Source organism: Ambystoma mexicanum, chromosome 7q (genome assembly GCF_040938575.1).
Source record: "Ambystoma mexicanum isolate Mex_15411 chromosome 7q, UKY_AmexF1_1, whole genome shotgun sequence".
Classification (NCBI taxonomy): domain Eukaryota; kingdom Metazoa; phylum Chordata; class Amphibia; order Caudata; family Ambystomatidae; genus Ambystoma; species Ambystoma mexicanum.
Window position 1 is genome coordinate 1,153,799,029 of NC_090941.1, and position 20,953 is coordinate 1,153,819,981.

Sequence of the window (20,953 nt, forward strand, 5' to 3'; positions counted from 1 at the left end):
TTACACGCTCACATGCAGTTTTTTCACGTGCCAAATCACTCCTTATCAAGCTGGCCACGTGACAACACACGGAAGACCACGCTCCTGCCCAGAAAGCTGAATTACTGCCCCCAGAGCTCCAAGCAGCCTCCCATGAGCCATCTGATGCTGCCTGCCTGCCTGCTGCCACCGTGCCCTGCCATTTGGTGCCTGCACATCTGCCATCTGACACAACACCTTCCGGCACCAGTGGCAACCCCCCAGCACAGAGGCAGAGGGCTACCAGCTTCAGTGAAAAGGAAGTTGGTATTCTGGGGCATTACAATGCCCTCTTCACACCAGCGTGCGCCGACAAGGAAGGACGAGAGAGGATCTGGGAGGACATAGTGGGTGCCTGCAACGCATAGGGGGTGGCACCCTGCGACATCAAACACGTCCAGAAGCGCTGGGAGGGCTACAAGTCCAGGACCCCAAGAAGGCCCAGCGCCACTTGGAGGCAGCGGATGCAGTGGGGCGCTGGGCCCGCTTACCACCCAGCAGATGAGGGTCCTGGAGCGCATTCGCCCAGTGCTTCACCACCAGATCCTCAGGATGCAGGCCCGTCTGGAGTTGAGCGGTAAGTGGCCAGGCATTCACATTTAAAACAGTGCATGCTGCAGTTTGCTGGTAGTTAGCTACTTGGCTGCAAGTGTGACATGGGTCATGTATGGATGTGTGTGTTCAGGGACATGATGGTGCTGCATGTGAGTCCAGTCAGGCGTGACTCACATGGATGGTTTATGTGTTACAATGCATCATGCGGAGCGGCAGGCAGAATTCACACATGTATGCATGCCTGTGCCTGTACTTTGACATGTTTGGGGTGTGAGTGATGTGTGCTGCTGTCATGGACATGCATGATGTACATGTATGTGTGTCAGAGTAGTGTGTGCACCATGGATGCATGACACATGTCTGTGACGATGTGCTGATTCACTGATACAGCCTACTCATTCTTGTATCCACTGTGTCTGTGGGCATACGGGGCCAGATGCATGACCCTCTGGTCATGCGTGTGCATGTGATCAGCATGTCCCATGATGCATGTGAGTTTCAGCCCACCATTGGATGTTACTACGTTGCCGTGGACATGGATGCAAATGTATGTTGCATGTGCCATGCCGGTTCCTGCATGTTTGTTGCCTGCACTGACCCATGTGTTGTTGGGAGACATGATGGAAGTGACGTTTGACAGTGCCACTCATGTACTATTGCTTTCTGTCTAGGAGACTATTGTACAGTACCCTGATGCTTGTGTTCTATGTTTCCCTTTACACAGCAGCGACTGAAGAAGAGGGCGAAGACGGCGCTGTAGAGGAAAGCAGCAAGGATGCCTCCACCGGCTGGCGACGCAAAGCCCAGTTACCCTCCTGGGAAATTCAATCATCCGGGAGCGAGGGGACTGGTGCTGCGTCTGCCACTACGGCTGCATCAGAAGGGGTGGATGAGCCCACACAGGGGGTTGCAATGGCGCAAGATGGTGTGGAGACATCCAGGTTGGTGGTGTGTATAGAGGAGGCTGCTACAGAGCCGCACATGGGGCCTGGTGGGGGTGGTAACACTGGTGCAAGTGGTGCAGTCCAGGGGCAGGAGGCAGCACAGGTCACCGCGGAGGTGCCTGTGCATGTCTCTGTCCTTGACACTGTGACTGCATCACCATGCACCAACAGGGATGCCCCGTCCCAGGCCCGTCGCAGGTAGGGGGGAGGTCCACGTCATCTGACACCCCTCTACCTGCAGACGAGGGGACCCATGACCGGATGGAGTCTGTCCTGATTGGTGTCGTGTTGCGCACACGTGACATTCGTGATGACGTGCGTGCTTCCTGGGGGTCCACGCACGTCATCACGAAGAGCTGTGTGCCAACGTGACACAGTTGGGAGGGTCCATGGTCGGGGGTTTCCTCCATGTATCGGCCAGTCTTGCGGCCCTCTCCTCCTCTCTGCATACTATACGCCAGTCGTTCTCTGTGCCGTCTTCCGGGCCAGATGCCACCAGGGCCCCGTGTGTATCTGCCCCAACCAACGCAGCCAGCCAGGTGGAGATCCCATCCCTGCCGCAGTCTGGAGTTGGAGGTCCAGCAGGGGTGGCCTCCCCACCAACTGGATCCCAGTAGATGGAGGTTGTGCCGGCATCATCATGCAGGGCACGTGCACGACGGCGCCGGGGGATTCCATCAGCCTGGATGCCGTCATGGTGGTAGAGGCAGTTGCGACGGAGGCAGCAGCAGGCACAGCGTGGGAGGCATCATGGCTCGGGGCCATCAAGACCCCCGGGGCAGGCATCGGTTGAGGGGCAGGAGGACCCCGGACTGGGAGTGTCTTCCGTGTGGCAGCGGTTGGCCCGGCAGATAGATGCAGAGAGGCGGCAGGCAGAGAGGGCACGGCGCAGGATGGTCAGGGCGGAGAGCTCCATTGAGGTGGGTGGAGGGCGGGGGGGCCTTGCGGAAACTCGCAGGGATTTGAGGGATTCCATGGCTGCATCCCTGCGAGACCTCGAGTCCAGGGAACAGGCCCACCTGCGGAACATCGACATGGAGTTTGATGATGCTGTATGGGAGCGAGGGGTCCTCGGGCCCCCTCGCATTGTACGCTCCTCAGTACAAGGCTTGGACAACGTGCCTCCGGTAGTGGGATTGCCCCTTGCCTTTATGTAAGGTTAACCACGGTTGACTGTTACATAGATGGGACTACTGAGCAGGACACGGGGCATCCATCTTTTGTGCCCCCTTTCGACTCCATCTTGGGTAAACAGGCCTCACTGCGATAGTACAGCAATGCTCAGCTCCCCTTCCACCGCAGCAGCCAAGGACAGAGGCGCACACACACAAGGCGTGCAGGCAGCTGGCTGGCCCCCACCCTTGCACTCCCCCTGCGAAGGAAAGCTCTGCGCTTCCATTTCTCACGCTGAAGCCGGAGAAAGTTGCAACAATCAATATGCTACAGTTTTCTTCCTCTAAGATCACTGCTCGCCTGAGAACCGGCATGTGAACCAGAATGAGCTAAGCACTTTCTGCTCGATTCATCCCCATAAACGTGCCAGCCACCCACCCCCATTTTAGAACAATTTATTGTCATCTTGACCCTGCGCTCCCTGTAAGGTATTTCTTTCAAGTGCCAGAACCTCGCCTGTGCTGCGAAACCCACCCAACACACCCACTACTAACCTTAAGCATTTTTACTACTATATATGTTTTTACTTGTACTAATGAGTTTGAAACCTAGCAGATATGTGAAACTCAGCTTGATTCTTTTACATGCACAATAAGGTCAAGGCCTCCAATTAAAGCCACGAATGACCCAATTGTACTGACAATAATTGTTATGTGTAACTTGTGTAGAAATATGAAATGTAGCATAAAATATTTTAGATAATTTGTTATTTAGTGTTTTTCGAATGTAACCTATTAGCTTAGGTAGTGACCACAGTGACCGGACCCTGACCTGCGTGGAGCACAAGATATTTGACGTCCGTCATCTCGTCAGCCACTCAGCCAACCAGAAGGAAGAGATGCCACCCACACCTACAGCACCACACCGCCTGGGCAATCGGGTCCATTTATCATTTTTTGTTAGAGTTACTTAAATTAATATATATACTAGCACTGATGTAAATGTGGTAGGGAGTTTTTTGAGTTATTTCCTAGCTGGAGAAATAAACCATCCTTTCAACTCTTGCAGCCGGGTCTCGGTGCCTTCTTCCCCGACAAGGGGTTGCTTATTTTATTTTCTCTCACACGTAGTAAGCCAGGGAAGGGCACCTACATTTTTGTTCACCCCCGCAACGTGATTTAGAGACTTGCTTTGAGGCCTGCGCCGCCCGGCAGAGTGATCTAGGGCGGCCCCCAGCAGAACCATCGCCTCCGCGGTTGACCAGTCTGTGCACACCAAGAAGAAAGGGTCAAGGGTTCCCGGTTGACGAATACCCGATCGAAAAAGCTGCTCACCAAGGCAGGCCACGGCTTGGTTGGGGGACGGACCTGAGCGAGGTCCGGCCGTGAGCGGTGACCCTCGGAGTACCTGACTGAAATCGGGGAGTCCCGGTTGCAAAGACCCCAAAGGAAGGTAAGGGGAAATACGGGAAGAAGGGAACGAGCAACAAAGGGAAGGTAGTTAAGAATAGGGTCTGCGTGAGTGATGGTAAGGCTTTTCTGATCTATCTGTGTTGTAAGAAGTGAGAAGAAGAGAAGTGGTATCCTAGCCCGTACGGGGTAGAAGGCGACGCTGCATAGCATTTGTCCCGACCAAGTGCAGAATAGAGATAAAGAGAAAATAGTAGGGGTCTCGAGTAGACTCTTCTGATAATAAGCACAATTACAAAGGAAGTCGCAGTAAGAGGGATCCCCATTGACATGGACATGTTCGTCTATGGAATACAGGTATTAGCCCGAGTAGTGCCTGAAATAACACAAAAAGAGTGGAGAATACCATCAGACTTCATATTCCGCCCAATCACACCAACAGATGTAGTGCCAGGCACAATTATATCTATAGACATTGAGGCAGTTCAAGTTTCCAACAAACGCATTGTGGTCATAGGCCTGGACACGGAGGGACACGAGTGGAGAAGTGTGCTATGCATAGAGCCAAACATAATGCTAAAAGATATAACTGATGAAGAATTGTTTACTGATTACGAGGGGGATGGAGAAATAATAATGGAAATAAGCATACCATGTGACAATATGATCCAATACAGAGAAATACAAAACCCACTCATGGCTAACATAAAGGCCCCACCGACAATATTTGAGGAAGACATGGCCGGGGTAGCACCTGAAATTTGGACCACAGAGCCACACGATGTGGGATTATTGTATGAGGTGACTCCCATAAAGATAAAACTGAAACCAGGTGCCCTTCCACCAGAGTGAAACAATACCCAATATCCAAAGAAGCAGAGGAAGGTATTAGAGAAACAGTGAATGCACACCTAAGCCAAGGTATCTTAGTGCCATCAACTTCCCCATGCAACACAGCGATTTTTCCGATTAAGAAAGCGAAAGGAGGGGCGTGGAGAATGGTCCAGGACCTCCGCCCACTCAATGACGTCATCCAAAAAGAGTTCCCATTAGTGCCTAACCCGGCATCAATATTGTGTAGTATACCAAAAGAGGCAACTTGCTTCACTGTCATTGATCTGAAAAATGCCTTTTTCTCTGTGCCACTCGCACCAGAGTCGCAGTACCTTACAGCTTTTACATTAGGAAACAGCAGATATGAACATCGCAGACTCCCACAGGGGTATTGCGAGAGCCCAAGCATTTTTAACAGAGTACTACGAGAAGACATTGGCAACATAGATGTAGGGAGCACCATTATACAGTACGTAGACGATTTACTCATCTGCAGCAAAACAGAAGAAGAGTGTAGAGAAGATTCGATAACACTGCTCAACGTATTGGCTGCCAAGGGATACAAGGTGGACGTTGTATATCTCGGTCAGCAAATATCTAAAGATTGAAAAAGAATACTACCAGACAGAGCTGCTGCTATTCGCCACATTATCATACCAAAAACAGTAAAGGACATGCAGAAATTTCTTGGCATATGTAACTATTGCCGAGCGTGGATCCTCGATTACGCAGCATACACACTGCCAATGCTACAAGCACTGAAAGAAGCACAAAAGAACAGAGCCACAATAAAATAGACACAGGAGACAATTGCCCAATTCTCTCGATTAAAAGACCTTATTTCATATGCCCCAGTCCTTGGAAATCCAGATTATGAAAGGGAATTTTTCCTGTTTTCACACAGCAATGGAACATTAATGACAGCAGTATTGACACAAAAGACATCATTAGGCCACAAACCATTAGCGTATTACAGTGGAATATTAGACCCAGTAATGCAGGGACATTTCGCTCGCGAACAGGCCTTCGCTGCAGCAGCCTTCGCTATTGAGAAAAGTGCCACAATCGTAATGGGATGTTCAGTGACGCTATATGCAAAACACTCATTATTTGCTATCTTGGAAAGATCAAACTCTACTCTCACAACACAGAGAGCCTCTGCTTATAAAATAATAATATCAAGTCCAAATGTACATGTGGTCAGATGCAAGACAGTGAACCCAGCCACATTCATTACAGAGCCATGCACAACTGAGGATTTACAGGAACACGATTGTATCACGTATGAGGGAGAGGGCGATGACATTTCCAAAGCAAGAGAAAATGCCCTTACAGAAGGAGAAATGTATTTCATAGACGGGTCAGCATCCATAAACTCAGAGACAGGAGAGAAACATGTGGTGATGGCAGTAGTGCGCATGGAAGAAGACACATATGAAGTGATTGTTCAAAAGCGCCTCCCCTCACACTACTCTGCACAAGCAGCCAAACTGACTGCAATAATCAGCGCGTTACACACAGCCAAAGATTGTGCCGTGACAATATATTCAGACTCAGTTTACGTCACCACCACAGTTCACTCAGGGCTATCACGTTGGCGAAGGAGAGGGTTCAGAAGAGCAGACGGGTCCCCCGTACAACATGCTGCGTTGCTAAATGAACTAATAGAAGCTTTAGCAGAGCCATCGGTAGTAGCGGTGGTTAAATGCCAAGCCCATACCAATAACACAGATGCTGTCTCATTGGGGAACGCGGCAGCCGACGCGGCAGCGAAGGAAGCCTCGTACTTCAATAAGACACCAACATCAGAGTACATTGTAAAAACAACCACAGCAGAACAACCAGCAGAAGCATACAGTAACACACCCATAGCACAATTGATAGAACTCTAGAGAAGGGCCCCATCAGAAGAGCAGGAGTTGTGGGGCAAACGAGTGTGTAAGCAATCAGCCACAGATCTCATTTGGAGACAGGAAACGACAGGCAAGGTAGTGATGCCTGTAGAATTATTAGAAGTAGCATTTCAACAACTGCATTTCCCAGCTCACGTTGCAAAACAACACATTGCCTCAGATATTCAAGAGGATTGGTTTGTTCCTAATCTGCACAAATACTTGTCTAAATTTGTGATTGAATGTACTACATGCCAAACTTACAATTCAGGAATGACATTACGAACTCTGCATTACACTTTGTCACGCCCTACAGGTCCATTTAGAGAACTACATATCGACTACGCCGATATGGGAGAAAGATGTAATGGAGCAAGATACTTGATTGTGGTGGTATGCCCTTTTTCACGGTGGGTGGAAGCGGGCCCCTGTCCCCATCCTGATGCAAAATGTGCTGCCAAGTTCCTTGTGCGAGAAGTATTCTCGCGGTGGGGAATATGTGACGTGATCCGTCCAGACAACGGCACACACTTTGTGAATGACCTTTTCAAGGAAGTAACCTCCCTTCTGGGGGTGAAACATAAACTATGTTCGATTTATCATCCAATGGCCAATGGAGTTGTGGAGTGGATCAACGGGCTGCTCAAAAGCAAATTATTGAAGTTATGCAGCACGTTGAAAAAAAATTGGGTATATTGTCTGCCCCTAGCACTGTTCCAACTCAGAAATCAACCATGCAAGGATCACCATTTAAGCCTGCACGAAATCGTGACGGGGAGAAGAATGCACACGCCGCTCTCTCCTGTTAGGAGGGTGTCTGATGCACACAGGGCTGCCACAGTGCTGGGGGAAGAGTTTAAGGAATACCTAGCACAGCTAACACGTGCAGTACGCAGCATAGCAAAACAAATTGCTCCGCCATTTACTGAAGATGTAGCAACAGACACCTCCATGCCGGCAGCAGATAGCCCGGAGGGGCCTTTAATGCCAGGGGAGCATATTTATGTCAGAAGTTTTGTAAGAAGGTGGAATTCACCAAGATTTCATGGTCCATACACAGTGGTGTACAGCACCCCAACTGCAGTTAAAGTAAAGGGGTTAGAATACTGGGTGCACCTCTCAGATGTGAGAAGGGCGCATAGTGTTGAACTTCCCCAAAATGAAACCGACTGTGTGGATGGCATCGCTAACACAGTCTGACATGATGAAAACTGCAACTTAGACAGGGAAAGTATAGTGGAAAAGCAAATGTTTTTACATATTTTGTCTCTCTCTTTCTTTCTTTTCTTCTCATGTAAATGGTGTTGTTTTCTCTATTTTTCTTCATTATTTTTATGATTAATGAAAAGAAATTCTTAAATGCCTAATTGAGCAAGGAGATGAAAAAGAATTAACAATTACAAATATGTTGCTTTTCATGATGACTTAACGAATTTGTCTCGCCCACATAGGTTCAACATGAGCCAATGCGACGAAACGGCTGAGCAGGCTGAGATGTTAGATAGAAATAGGGATGCCACTAGGGCCAGTAGATCAAATAATTTGGAATGTGTTATAAAATATGCTGCCATACTATTTGCAATATTGATGTTTTATTTTATTTGGTATAATGTTGTTTTACATGTGGCAAATGAAATGAACAAAGGGGGAAGCGAAATTGATATGACAAAACCAGGGTCTAAACTAATATGGACTGGAGCAACAACTATTTTGAAGGACACTTATAACATTGAATCGAATAGTATAAAGACAACATCCCCCTATGAACAATTGCATGTAAACAAAACTGCTATTCCTTTGTTGAGTAATACTATGGCCAAGGAAATAGAGCTTGGATGGAATGCAAATGACAATTACTATTGGTTGACTAACTCCAGAAATACAAGCATGTGCAAACACACTGCACCAGAAACCACTACTGAATACACACATGTCATCATGAACAACATAGATGAAGCATGGTCTAGAATATTTGCGCTGCAATATTTACGAGTTGGTACCCAATTAAAAAACAAAAGGAGGAGAAAAAGGGGGGTGGGAAAAAACAGATACGATGTTTATCATAATCTGGGGTTAGATGAAATAGAGGACCCCCGACAACCTGACCAATCAAATAAATGGTATTCAGACATGAGCACCGCAGCAAAGCAAGCAAGTAATGAAAGTTGCTACGTGTGCTCACTTATTCCTCATGCAACTGGAACCCCAGAAATGCTAATCCCACAGGAAGTACCCTTGTCTGAGGCCCAATGTTTGATTCATCTGATGCTGTGTAGAATAAAAAAGACATTTCAGGCACACACAGTCACCATGGAAAAATTGGAAAACGAACAAACTTGCACCAGCAGACGACAAGGAGTAATCTGCCTCCAAGAGCCATTTTTCATCATAAAAGGGACAAGGTATGCAGACGACAAGTGGCATGATGAAACGATTAAATGCAAAGCTGAGGGGCTTCGAGGGCTGCCAGACGAAACATATGAGTGGGCAAAGGAAACGTGCATCCCCATTTGGTCACAGCATATCACCAAGCTGACATAGGTCACACCCTTGGAGAGACCCATAAAGATTCAAAAGGAAATACCGCACGAACTCTGCTTCCATGGAGAAGGGAAGGTGAATATGGGAACCATGCAGCAGTGCAATAAGACTTTAATAATGCCACATTAATAATGCCACATATGAAAAAAGGCGCTGCTGCATTAATAGACATATACTGGATCTGTGGCAAATGAGTTTACCTGCATCTCCCAGCATCCTGGAGGGGCACTTGTGCCCTAGCCACACTTCACTCAGCATTAATGTGATACCAGAGAGCCATGTTCAGTTTACAGCAAGGCCTTCGGCTGACGCATCGGCAGCAGGCCAATCAGCTGACACATCAGCAGCAGGGCAATCGGCTGAACCATCGACAGCGCCCGATGAGACAATCACTGAGCCCCCAGCATATGAACTATTGTCAGAAGAAACATTAAGAACCAAGTTGTCACGCAGAAAAAGATCCAATTATATTTCGTCCAAATCGTCAGAACTCCTTGCTGAAATCCCACAGCAGTACAGGCTTTTCTCATCTGCAGAGACATTTTTTGCATCATTTCTAGCACCAGGCGTTCAAGCAAGGACAAACGCGAAATGGCTCCAGATAACACGCTGGGAGCTCATCCAGCTGACCAATGACACTGAAGAAGGATTCAACATCATAAAAATAGAGCTCCGTGCACTGCGCCTGATGACGATGCAAAACACATATGTCTTAGATCTTATCACGGCGATGGACGGTGGTGTTTGCAAAAAAATTGGGGGGGCGTGTTGCACGTTCGTACCAACTTCAGATGCTGATAACGGGACACTGTCACACGTGATAACAGCAGTACATAATTTAGGAGAAAGAATGAGAGCAGAAGGTGGAGCAGACAACAACACGTGGTTTGACGATCTGTTCAGCTGGATACCATCATGGGTGAACATAGCAGCGAAGATACTCATTCCCATTATTGTCTTTCTTCTCCTAATATTCTGTGCGTGCCAACTGGGATTAAGATGCTGGGAAAATAATATGCCTAATTCAGCAATGATGATGGTAACAGTGGGCCGACAGACAACGGTGGCTACCATGATAGATGCCCAAGTACAAACTGGAGAATACACCACACCGCAGTATAGAATGACTGCCATATATATGCAGTATGGGGACGTGGCCGATAATCTACATTACACTACCATTTAAGAACCAAAGAACTTGTGGTATAAAGAGGTTTGGATAGATTTACATGGGGATGGTGGGATATACTTAATGGTCACCCCAGAAGAATATGCAAGAAGAGGTAACAGTTTAAGAAGTGTGTGTAAAGCATGGATGCCAATAAAGGGTACACCTGCTTGGGATGAGGCTGTGGCTGAAGCTGAGCGCTACCGAAAGGAGAACGGAAAGAACGAGATAAGTAGTTTGTTACTTTAGATGTAACGAAAGGGGGGAATGTATGGGAGCGAGGGGTCCTCGGGCCCCCTCGCATCGTACGCTCCTCAGTACAAGGCTTGGACCACGTGCCTCCGGTAGTGGGATTGCCCCTTGCCTTTATGTAAGTTTAACCACGGTTGACTGTTACATAGATGGGACTACTGAGCAGGACACGGGGCATCCATCTTTTGTGCCCCCTTTCGACTCCATCTTGGGTAAACAGGCCTCACTGCGATAGTACAGCAATGCTCAGCTCCCCTTCCACCAGAGCAGCCAAGGACAGAGACGCACACACACAAGGCGCGCAGGCAGCTGGCTGCCCCCCACCCTTGCACTCCCCCTGCGAAGGAAAGCTCTGCGCTTCCATTTCTCGCGCTGAAGCCGGAGAAAGTTGCAACAATCCACATGCTACAGTTTTCTTCCTCTAAGATCACTGCTCGCCTGAGAACCGGCATGTGAACCAGAATGAGCTAAGCACTTTCTGCTCGATTCATCCCCATAAACGTGCCAGCCACCCACCCCCATTTTAGAACAATTTATTGTCATCTTGACCCTGCGCTCCCTGTAAGGTATTCCTTTCAAGTGCCAGAACCTCGCCTGTGCTGCAAAACCCACCCAACACACCCACTACTAACCTTAAGCATTTTTACTACTATATATGTTTTTACTTGTACTAATGAGTTTGAAACCTAGCAGATATGTGAAACTCAGCTTGATTCTTTTACTTGCACAATAAGGTCAAGGCCTCCAATGAAAGCCACGAATGACCCAATTGTACTGACAATAATTGTTATGGGTAACTTGTGTAGAAATATGAAAAGTAGCATAAAATGTTTTAGATAATTTGTTATTTAGTGTTTTTCAGATGTAACCTATTAGCTTAGGTAGTGACCACAGTGACCGGACCCTGACCTGCGTGGAGCACAAGATATTTGACGTCCGTCATCTGGTCAGCCACTCAGCCAACCAGAAGGAAGAGATGCCACCCACACCTACAGCACCACACCGCCTGGCCAATCGGGTCCATTTAGCATTTTTTGTTAGAGTTACTTTAATTAATATATATACTAGCACTGATGTAAATGTGGTAGGGAGTTTTTTGGGTTATTTCCTAGCTGGAGAAATAAACCATCCTTTGAACTCTTGCAGCCGGCTCTCGGTGCCTTCTTCCCCGACAAGGGGTTGCTTATTTTATTTTCTCTCACACGTAGTAAGCCGGGGAAGGGCACCTACATTTTTGTTCACCCCCGCCACGTGATTTAGAGAGGTGCCTTGAGGCCTGCGCCGCCCGGCAGCGTGATCCAGGGCGGCCCCCAGCAGAACCATCGCCTCTGCGGTTGACCAGGCTGTGCACACCAAGAAGAAAGGGTCAAGGGTTCCCGGTTGACGAATACCCGATCAAAAAAGCTGCTCGCCAAGGCAGGCCACGGCTTGGTTGGGGGACGGACCTGAGCGAGGTCCGGCCGTGAGCGGTGACCCTCGGAGTACCTGACTGAACACGTGGACCCGGTTGCAAAGACCCCAAAGGAAGGTAAGGGGAAATACGGGAAGAAGGGAACGAGCAACAAAGGGAAGGTAGTTAAGAATAGGGTCTGCGTGAGTGATGGTAAGGCTTTTCTGATTTATCCTTTATATGGCCAATAGGTGTTGTAAGAAGTGAGAAGAAGAGAAGTGGTATCCTAACCCGTACGGGGTAGAAGGCGACGCCGCATAGCATTTGTCCGGACCAAGTGCAGAATAGAAATAAAGAGAAAATAGTAGGGGTCTCGAGTAGACTCGGAGTAGTTTTTTAGAACATTCTTTTTCCGTGAAGGTAAGAGATCTTGAGATATAATAAAGGTGAACGGGGTGGGGAGTGAATGTGAAATAATAGATAGGATAGGAAAGAAGTGAAACTAGGGATAGTAACAGGAATAGGGAAAGAACAAACGCACGCAGGCAGTGCATGTGTATGTTGCATGATTATATGTTTGTCGGTCTGCTTTTGTGTATATGTCTTGTTGAAACACGCTAAAGTATTTCAGTACAAGTAATTTGTGATTGATATAAGATAAAGCAAAGAAAGAAATTGTGAGAGGTGACCAGGTAACACCTCTCAGAAAGCTAATGCGACATATGATAATTGTGAGCATTGATAAAGAACGTATTATTTCCACATATTGTAACTGACATACCAAGTGAGAGGTGGGAAGAGATTCAAGGGTACTAGAATATACAAGGAAGGAAAAGAAACATTGCCATGGGGGGAGTAACACCACTGGCACATATTTGCCAGCACCTTACACTATATAGCGACAGGATACAGAAGTATCACGATCAATGGATCACTGAGATAAAAGGAGACGGGGTTACACCAATTTGGCCAGAAGGAGGATCATTTGACAAAAGAGTGTTGGACCTAGTATCAACACATTTGCTAGCACGATACAAAGGGAAACAGTAACAGAACCGAAGAGAAGTATTAGATTTATGGCGAATGTTCGAAGAAGTTGCCCCCACGGCAGAGGTAGGTACAAGCCGACAAAGGGCAAATGCTGCCAGGGGGAGGGGAGGTACCCCCGCTGTCATTGGCAGATCTCACACCCCCGATAGGGGTGACAAGCAATGCAACCCCAGCAGCCTCGGTATCAGGGCAATCTATAGCATCGCAAGAGACGTCATCGCAGCAAAGATAAGAACAAGAGTGGCAGTCAGGACAGTTCCTGTTTCAATTGAATAACAAACCAGTGAGAATTATACTCCCAGATACACCGGAGAGTCAACAAAGTGGAGATCAAAGTGAAAGACAAGGAAGTGAACCCAAGGAAAACTGGGAGGAGAACAACGAGCTAGAGTCAGAAATAGAAGAAATATGGGATGATTTAGATGAATATGAAGAGGCAGCTGCCGCAGAGGGTTCCCCACTGCCAAACTGCCGTTACCCAGACACACTATTGCCACCATTATGGCAAGGTACATTAAGACAATGAACAGGGAGGACAGGAAACATACTGGTAAGTAAAACGAAAAAAGGGAGGATGAGCAAAACGGGAAAGAAACAGAAACTACAAATGCCACTAATACATAAAGGAGCAGGTAGGCCAAACTATATCCCGTGGGCCCAAATGGACAAAACCAACCTGTTAAAACTCCTCCCCCGCTGACGGGAGGGGCAGGTAAGTGGATACATGTATTTGAGAAGAACACGGCAGGCGTGCGTTAGCTATAGGTGATGTGAAAAGCTTATTAGTATCAGCAATCGGGGACCAAGCAGACACAATCTGGGAAAGAGCAGGATTCCCGGGAGTAACAATGAGCTGTGACCAACACGATGGATCACCATTCAACAATGTTCGAGCACAAGTATGGGATGCATTGCGGCGTGCATTTCCAGACGTTCCAGATTTACATGCAGTGATGCAGTGCACGATGGAGGAGAACGAAGATCCTGCGCAATTCATTTTGCGAGTGCAAGACTTATGGAGAAGCGAAACTGGTACGGCATGGAATCAATCAACAGCCTTTTTCTATTTTATCATTAAAAAGGGGTTGCCAAAAGAGGTGCATAAGGCCTTGGACAAAATAGCTGGGATCGAAGCCAAAGGGTGGCCTGAAATTCAGAGCATAATTGTACACCACTGGAGGAGGATTAAAGAGAAGGAAAAGGAGGTCACGCAAAAGAGGCTGGCCGACGAAGCAAAATGAGTACAGACGGAATTAGTGAGGGTCGCCGCCATTACTGCCAGTGCAACAGCAGACAGAGGAAACAAAGGAGAGGAAAACGCGGGAGAAAGGCCCGTTGGGATAGCAGCGCAGTGGGTTGGAGAGGACCAAGGACAGTGGAACGGAGAGGAACAGCCATGCCAAGGATCGCAGTGGCAGAACAGGCCGGCCCAGGGAAGAGGTGGGTACCGCGGGCAGAGGGGAGGATACAGAGGAATGGGAAACAGAGGGTATGGTGGGCAAGGACCAAGGGGAGGACAACAGGGGTCGTGTTGGAATTGTGGAAGATGGGGACAATGTTCACGAGATTGTAGAATGCGACCATCAGGGTATTTTCAAGGGCAGCAGCAGCAGCCCATGAACAATGAACAGGGGTGGGGCTGCCCACACCCAGGTAGCCCTTGTGGAGCTCCAATGGGGAGGGGGGGACAACAAGATCAGTACTGCTATGACCCCCAAATGCAACAAAGACAGCCAGCCCCACAACAGCAGCAACAACAGCAGCCACAACAGCAAAACGCACTACAGCCCATGGCGAGACAAAACCCAGTAGGGAACATAAACAATAACCCTTTTGCAGCGGCCGCAAACGGTGCCCCTGCACCATTCCGTGGTGTAACGGTCGTGGTTGACAACGTTTTTTCAGTGCCAGGTCAGCAAAGATACCAAGACTAGGACAGCCCACAGGGAACACTTGCGTGTCCAGTCCTATCCACCACACAAAGTGCAAATGAGGAACCACTAGTGGCGGCAGAGATAGGAAACAAGCAGTTTATCTTTATGGTAGACTCTGGAGCAGAAAAATCATGCCTCAGAGAAGGGCGGTTTCAGCTCTCGGGAAGAAATTTGGAGACGCAGGGCTTCTCTGGGGCTATTTTAAAAGTTCCTTATACAAAAGATCTTGATGTAACAGTAGGGGGAAAAACCGTGCGCGCACCCTTATTGTATTACGAAGACGCGCCAATCAATTTGATGGGACGAGACTTGCTCAGTAAGTTAAACATGACCATAGCCTTTACTGAAAGAGGAATAGTATGCTCGACGCCAGGGGTATGCCCCGTACGAGCACTCTTGATAATAAGCACGGTCACAAAGGAAGTTGCAGTAAGAGGGATCCCCATTGACATGGACATGTTTGTCTATGGAATACAGGTATTAGCACGAGTAGTGCCTGAAATAACACAAAAAGAGTGGAGAATACCATCAGACTTCATATTCCGCCCAATCACACCAACAGATGTAGTGCCAGGCACAATTATATCTATAGACATTGAGGCAGTTCAAGTTTCCAACAAACGCATTGTGGTCATAGGCCTGGACACGGAGGGACACGAGTGGAGAAGTGTGCTGTGCATAGAGCCAAACATAATGCTAAAAGATATAACTGATGAAGAATTGTTTACTGATTACGAGGGGGATGGACAAATAATAATGGAAATAAGCATACCATGTGACATTATGATCCAATACAGAGAAATACACAACCCACTCATGGCTAACATAAAGGCCCCACCGACAATATTTGAGGAAGACATGGCCAGGGTAGCACCTGAAATTTGGACCACAGAGCCACACGATGTGGGATTATTGTATGAGGTGACTCCCATAAAGATAAAACTGAAACTAGGTGCCCTCCCACCCAGAGTGAAACAATACCCAATATCCAAAGAAGCAGAGGAAGGTATTAGAGAAACAGTGAATGCACACCTAAGCCAAGGTATCTTAGTGCCATCAACTTCCCCATGCAACACAGCGATTTTTCCGATTAAGAAAGCGAAAGGAGGGGTGTGGAGAATGGTGCAGGACCTCCGTCCACTCAATGACGTCATCCAAAAAGAGTTCCCATTAGTGCCTAATCCGGCATCAATATTGTGTAGTATACCAAAAGAGGCAACTTGCTTCACTGTCATTGATCTGAAAATGCCTTTTTCTCTGTGCCACTCGCACCAGAGTTGCAGTACCTTACAGCCTTTACATTAGGAAACAGCAGATATGAACATCGCAGACTTCCACAGGGGTATTGCGAGAGCCCAAGCATTTTTAACAGAGTACTACGAGAAGACATTGGCAACATAGATGTAGGGAGCACCATTATACAGTACGTAGACGATTTACTCGTCTGCAGCAAAACAGAAGAAGAGTGTAGAGACGATTCGATAACACTGCTTAACATATTGGCTGCCAAGGGATACAAGGTGGACGTTGTATATCTCGGTCAGCAAATATCTAAAGATGGAAAAAGAATACTACCAGACAGAGCTGCTGCTATTCGACACATTATCATACCAAAAACAGTAAAGGACATGCAGAAATGTCTTGGCATATGTAACTATTGCCGAGCGTGGATCCTCGATTACGCAGCATACACACGGCCAATGCTACAAGCACTGAAAGAAGCACAAAAGAACAGAGCCCCAATAAAATGGACACAGGAGACAATTGCCCAATTCTCTCGATTAAAAGACCTTATTTCATATGCCCCAGTCCTTGGCATTAATGACAGCAGTATTGACACAAAAGACATCATTAGGCCACAAACCATTAGCGTATTACAGTGGAATATTAGACCCAGTAATGCAGGGACATTTCGCTCGCGAACAGGCCCTCGCTGCAGCAGCCTTCGCTATTGAGAAAAGTGCCACAATCGTAATGGGATGTTCAGTGACGCTATATGCAGAACACTCATTATTTGCTATCTTGGAAAGATCAAAATCTACTCTCACAACACAGAGAGCCTCTGCTTATAAAATAATAATATCAAGTCCAAATGTACATGTGGTCAGATGCAAGACAGTGAACCCAGCCACATTCATTACAGAGCCATGCACAACTGAGGATTTACAGGAACACGATTGTAGCACGTATGAGGGAGAGGGCGATGACATTCCCAAAGCAAGAGAAAATGCCCTTACAGAAGGAGAAATGTATTTCATAGACGGGTCAGCATCCATAAACTCAGAGACAGGAGAGAAACATGTGGTGATGGCAGTAGTGCGCATGGAAGAAGACACATACGAAGTGATTGTTCAAAAGCGCCTCCCCTCACACTACTCTGCACAAGCAGCCGAACTGACTGCATTAATCAGCGCGTTACACACAGCCAAAGATTGTGCCGTGGCAATATATTCAGACTCAGCTTACGTCACCACCACAGTTCACTCAGGGCTATCACGTTGGCGAAGGAGAGGGTTCAGAAGAGCAGACGGGTCCCCCGTACAACATGCCGCGTTGCTAAATGAACTAATAGAAGCTTTAGCAGAGCCATCGGTAGTAGCGGTGGTTAAATGCCAAGCCCATACCAATAACACAGACGCCGTCTCATTGGGGAACGTGGCAGCCGATGCGGCAGCGAAGGAAGCCTTGTACTTCAATAAGACACCAACATCAGAGTACATTGTAAAAACAACCACAGCAGAACAACCAGCAGAAGCATACAGTAACACACCCATAGCACAATTGATAGAACTCCAGAGAAGGGCCCCACCGGAAGAGCAGGAGTTGTGGGGCAAACAAGGGTGTAAGCAATCAGCCACAGATCTCATTTGGAGACAGGAAACGACAGGCAAGGTAGTGATGCCTGTAGAATTATTAGAAGTAGCATTCCAACAACTGCATTTCCCAGCTCACGTTGCAAAACAACACATTGCCTCAGATATTCAAGAGGATTGGTTTGTTCCTAATCTTCACAAATACTTGTCTAAATTTGTGATAGAATGTACTACATGTCAAACTTACAATTCAGGAATGACATTACGAACTCTGCGTGGCACTTTGCCACGCCCTACAGGTCCATTTAGAGAACTACATATCAACTACGCCGATATGGGAGAAAGATGTAATGGAGCAAGATACTTGATTGTGGTGGTATGCCCTTTTTCACGGTGGGTGGAAGCGGGCCCCTGTCCCCATCCTGATGCAAAATGTGCTGCCAAGTTCCTTGTGCGAGAAGTATTCTCGCAGAGGGGAATATGTGACGTGATCTGTCCAGACAACGGCACGCACTTTGTGAATGACCTTTTCAAGGAAGTAACCTCCCTTCTGGGGGTGAAACATAAACTATGTTCGATTTATCATCCAATGGCCAATGGAGTTGTGGAGTGGATCAACGGGCTGCTCAAAAGCAAATTATCGAAGTTATGCAGCACGTTGAAAAAAAATTGGGTATATTGACTGCCCCTAGCACTGTTCCAACTCAGAAATCAACCATGCAAGGATCACCATTTATGCCTGCACGAAATCGTGACGGGGAGAAGAATGCACACGCCGCTCTCTCCTGTTACCAGGGTGTCTGATGCACACAGGGCTGCCACAGTGCTGGGGGAAGAGTTTAAGGAACACCTAGCACAGCTAACACGTGCAGTATGCAGCATAGCAAAACAAATTGCTCCGCCATTTACTGAAGATGTAGCAACAGACACCTCCATGCCGGCAGCAGATAGCCCGGAGGGGCCTTTAATGCCAGGGGAGCATATTTATGTCAGAAGTTTTGTAAGAAGGTGGAATTCACCAAGATTTCATGGTCCATACACAGTGGTGTACAGCACCCCAACTGCAGTTAAAGTAAAGGGGTTAGAATACTGGGTGCACCTCTCAGATGTGAGAAGGGCGCATAGTGTCGAACTTCCCCAAAATGAAACCGACTGTGTGGATGCCATAGCTAACACAGTCTGACATGATGAAAACTGCAACTTAGACAGGGAAAGTATAGTGGAAAAGCAAATGTTTTTACATATTTTGTCTCTCTCTCTCTCTCTCTCTCTCTTTCTTTCTTTTCTTCTCATGTAAATGGTGTTGTTTTCTCTATTTTTCTTCATTATTTTTATGATTAATGAAAAGAAATTCTTAAATGCCTAATTGAGCAAGGAGATGAAAAAGAATGAACAATTACAAATATGTTTCTTTTCATGATGACTTAACGAATTTGTCTCGCCCACATAGGTTCAACATGAGCCAATGCGACGAAACGGCTGAGCAGGCTGAGATGTTAGACAGAAATAGGGATGCCACTAGGGCCAGTAGATCAAATAATTTGGAATGTGTTATAAAATATGCTGCCATACTATTTGCAATAATGATGTTTTATTTTATTTGGTATAATGTTGTTTTATATGTGGCAAATGAAATGAACAAAGGGGGAAGCGAAATTGATATGACAAAACCAGGGTCTAAACTAATATGGACTGGAGCAACAACTATTTTGAAGGACACTTATAACATTGAATCGAATAGTATAAAGACAACATCCCCCTATGAACAATTGCATGTAAACAAAACTGCTATTCCTTTGTTGAGTAATACTATGGCCAAGGAAATAGAGCTTGGATGGAATGCAAATGACAATTACTATTGGTTGACTAACTCCAGAAATACAAGCATGCGCAAACACACTGCACCAGAAACCACTACTGAATACACACATGTCATCATGAACAACATAGATGAAGCATGGTCTAGAATATTTGCGCTGCAATATTTACGAGTTGGTACCCAATTAAAAAACAAAAGGAGGAGAAAAAGGGGGGTGGGAAAAAACAGATACGATGTTTATCATAATCTGGGGTTAGATGAAATATAGGACCCCCGACAACCTGACCAATCAAATAAATGGTATTCAGACATGAGCACCGCAGCAAAGCAAGCAAGTAATGAAAGTTGCTACGTGTGCTCACTTATTCCTCATGCAACTGGAACCCCAGAAATGCTAATCCCACAGGAAGTACCCTTGTCTGAGGCCCAATGTTTGATTCATCTGATGCTGTGTAGAATAAAAAAGACATTTCAGGCACACACAGTCACCATGGAAAAATTGGAAAACGAACAAACTTGCACCAGCAGACGACAAGGAGTAATCTGCCTCCAAGAGCCATTTTTCATCATAAAAGGGACAAGGTATGCAGACGACAAGTGGCATGATGAAACGATTAAATGCAAAGCTGAGGGGCTTCGAGGGCTGCCAGACGAAACATATGAGTGGGCAAAGGAAACGTGCATCCCCATTTGGTCACAGCATATCACCAAGCTGACATAGGTCACACCCTTGGAGAGACCCATAAAGATTCAAAAGGAAATACCGCACGAACTCTGCTTCCATGGAGAAGGGAAGGTGAATATGGGAACCATGCAGCAGTGCAATAAGACTTTAATAATGCCACATTAATAATGCCACATATGAAAAAAGGCGCTGCTGCATTAATGGACATATACTGGATCTGTGGCAAATGAGTTTACCTGCATCTCCCAGCATCCTGGAGGGGCACTTGTGCCCTAGCCACACTTCACTCAGCATTAATGTGATACCAGAGAGCCATGTTCAGTTTACAGCAAGGCCTTCGGCTGACGCATCGGCAGCAGGCCAATCAGCTGACACATCAGCAGCAGGGCAATCGGCTGAACCATCGACAGCGCCCGATGAGACAATCACTGAGCCCCCAGCATATGAACTATTGTCAGAAGAAACATTAAGAACCAAGTTGTCACGCAGAAAAAGATCCAATTATATTTCTATATTTCGTCCAAATCGTCAGAACT